Source organism: Calidris pugnax, unplaced genomic scaffold (genome assembly GCF_001431845.1).
Source record: "Calidris pugnax isolate Ruff unplaced genomic scaffold, ASM143184v1 scaffold322, whole genome shotgun sequence".
NCBI classification, from domain to species: domain Eukaryota; kingdom Metazoa; phylum Chordata; class Aves; order Charadriiformes; family Scolopacidae; genus Calidris; species Calidris pugnax.
In genome coordinates, this window is record NW_015091035.1 from 128522 (window position 1) to 131822 (window position 3301).

The 3301-nt window shown below is 63.4% G+C and overlaps 1 long non-coding RNA gene across 1 annotated transcript in view; it reads right to left on the reverse strand.

Annotated features, from left to right (window-relative positions):
- LOC106896302 overlaps positions 1-3219 on the reverse strand; it is an 11958-nt gene extending 8739 nt beyond the window's left edge. The window contains exon 1 of the long non-coding RNA XR_001413608.1: positions 3088-3219. This is a non-coding gene — a long non-coding RNA (uncharacterized LOC106896302). The remainder of the gene's footprint in view (positions 1-3087) is intronic.
- Positions 3220-3301: the final 82 nt, after the last annotated feature.

Here is a 3301-nt window from a genome sequence, read left to right on the forward strand (position 1 = left end):
ACTGGGAGGGGCGCTGGGACCAGTATGGGACTGGGAATGGCACTGGGAGGGACTGGGAGGGGCGCTGGGACCAGTATGGGACTGGGAACAGCAATGGGAGGGACTGGGAGGGACTGGGAACAGCGTTGGGCCCAGTATGGGACCAGTATGGGACTGGGAGGGACTGGGAGGGGCGCTGGGACCAGTATGGGACTGGGAATGGCACTGGGAGGGACTGGGGGAGACTGGGAGGGGCACTGGGAGGGACTGGGAACGGCACTGGGACCAGTATGGGACCAGTATAGGACTGGGAACAGCACTGGGAAGGACTGGGAGGGAATGGAAGCAATGCTGGGACCAGTATGGGACTGGGAACAGCACTGGGAGTGGCACTGGGAGGGACTGGGAGGGACTGGAAGCAGCGCTGGGACCAGTATGGGACCAGTATGGGACCAGTATGGGACTGGGAACGGCACTGGGAGGGACTGGGACCAGTATGGGACTGGGAACAGTGCTGGGAGGGACTGGGAGGGACTGGGAGGGGCGCTGGGACCAGTATGGGACTGGGAATGGCACTGGGAGGGACTGGGGGAGACTGGGAGGGGCACTGGGAGGGACTGGGAACGGCACTGGGACCAGTATGGGACCAGTATAGGACTGGGAACAGCACTGGGAAGGACTGGGAGGGACTGGAAGTGGTGCTGGGACCAGTATGGGACCAGTATGAGACTGGAAATGGCACTGGGAAGGACTGGGAGGGGCTGGGAACAGCACTGGGATGGACTGGGAGTGGCGCTGGGACCAGTATGGGACCAGTATGGGACCAGTATGGGACTGGGAACGGCACTGGGACGCACGCTGGGACCAGTATGGGACTGGGAATGGCACTGGGAGGGACTGGGAGGGACTGGAAGCAATGCTGGGACCAGTATGGGATCAGTATGGGATTGGGAGCGGCACTGGGAGGGACTGGGAAGGACTGGGAATGGCACTGGGAGGGACTGGGAGGGACTGGGAGGGGCGCTGGGACCAGTATGGGACTGGGAACAGCAATGGGAGGGACTGGGAGGGACTGGGAACAGCGTTGGGCCCAGTATGGGACCAGTATGGGACTGGGAGGGACTGGGAGGGGCGCTGGGACCAGTATGGGACTGGGAACAGGCACTGGGAGGGACTGGGAACAGCACTGGGACGGACGCTGGGACCAATATGGGACCAGTATGGGACTGGGAGGGACTGGGACCAGCATGGGACCAGTATGGGACTGGGAACGGCACTGGGAGGGACTGGGAGGGACCAGTATGGGACTGGGAGGGACTGGGAGGGACCAGTATGCGACTGGGAGGGACTGGGAGGGGCTGGGAGGGGCGCTGGGACCAGTGTGGGACCAGTATGGGACTGGGAGCAGCACTGGGAGGGACTGGAAGCGGTGCTGGGACCAGTATGGGACTGGGAATGGCACTGGGAGGCACTGGGAGGGGCGCTGGGACCAGTATGGGACTGGGAATGGCACTGGGAGGCACTGGGAACGGTGCTGGGAATGGCACTGGGAGCCACTCTGGGACCAGTATGAGACTGGGAGGGACTGGAAGCAGCACTGAGACGAGTACGGGACCAATAGGGGACTGGGAACGGCACTGGGACCAGTATGAGACTGGGAGGGACTGGGAACGGCACTGGGAGGGACTGGGAGCAGCACAGGGACCAGTATGGGACTGGGAGGAACTGGGAGGGACTGGAAGCAGCACTGAGACGAGGACGGGACCAATAGGGGACTGGGAACGGCACTGGGACCAGTATGAGACTGGGAGGGACTGGGAACGGCACTGGGAGGGACTGGGAGCAGCACAGGGACCAGTATGGGACTGGGAGAAACTGGGACCAGTATGGGACCAGGAATGGCACTGGGAGGGACTGGGAGGGGTGCTGGGATGGGTGCTGGGACCAGTATGGGACTAGGATGGCACTGGGATCCACGCTGGGACCAGTATGGGAGGGACTGGGAGCAGCACTGGGACCAGTATGGAACTGGGAGGGACTGGGAACAGCACTGGGACCAGTATGGGACCAGTATGAGACTGGGAACGACACTGGGATCCACACTGAGACCAGTATGGGGGGGACTGGGAGTGGCACTGGGACCAGTATGGGAGTGGGAACGGCACTGGGAGGGACTGGGACCAGTAAGGCTCTGGGAGGGACTGGTAGGGGTGCTGAGACCAGTATGGGACCAGTATGGGACCAATAGGGGACTGGGAACGGCACTGGGAGGGGACTGGGACCAGTATGGGACTGGGAATGGCACTAGGAGGGACTGGAGCAGCACTGGGAGGGACTGGGAGGGGCACTGGGACCAGTATGGGACCAATAGGGGACTGGGAACGGCACTGGAAGGGACTGGGAGGGACTGGGAGGGGCACTGGGACCAGTATGGGACTGGGAACAGCACTGGGAGGAACTGGGAATGGTGCTGGGACCAGTATGGGACTGGGAGGGACTGGAACCGGCGCTGGGACCAGTATCGCACCAGTAAGAGATTGGGAACTGCACTGGGAAGGACTGGGAGGGACTGGGAGGGACACTGGGACCAGTATGGGACCAGTATGGGACCAGTATAGGAGAACTGGGAATGGTGCTGGGACCAGTATGGGACTGGGAGGGACTGGAACCGGCGCTGGGACCAGTATCGCACCAGTAAGAGATTGGGAACTGCACTGGGAAGGACTGGGAGGGACTGGGAGGGACACTGGGACCAGTATGGGACCAGTATGGGACCAGTATAGGACTGGGAGGGACTGGGAACAGCACTGGGACGGACTGGGAACGGTGCTGGGACCAGTATGGAACTGGGAATGGCACTGGGAGGGACTGGAAACAGCACTGGGACCAGTATGGGACTGGGAGGGACTGGGAGGGACTGGGCCCCAAACTGGGACCAGTCCCCCCCCCCAAGGCCCAAACTGGTCCCAGTAAGACCCGAACTGGGCCGGAACCGGCCGCTCTGGGCCTCCAACCGGCTCCTCCCCCTCCCCCCTCCTTCGGGGGGGCCCAACCGTTCCCGGAAATGCCCCCAAATCCCCCGAATTCACCCCAAAAACCCCCCGCTACCTTCGTCGACGCTGACGTCATCGCCCCCCGGGCCCCTCCGGCCGCCGCCGCTCCCGGAACTCTATGGTCGGTACCGGAAGTAGCGCGGAGCCGGGGCGGGGGACGCTCTACCCCGCTCCTCTCTATGGCCGGTCCTCCCAGCTTAAGCCACGCCCCCTTCCCTCCAAACCACGCCCCCCTCCGTAGAAACCCGCTGTCTCCAAGCCGCGCCCCC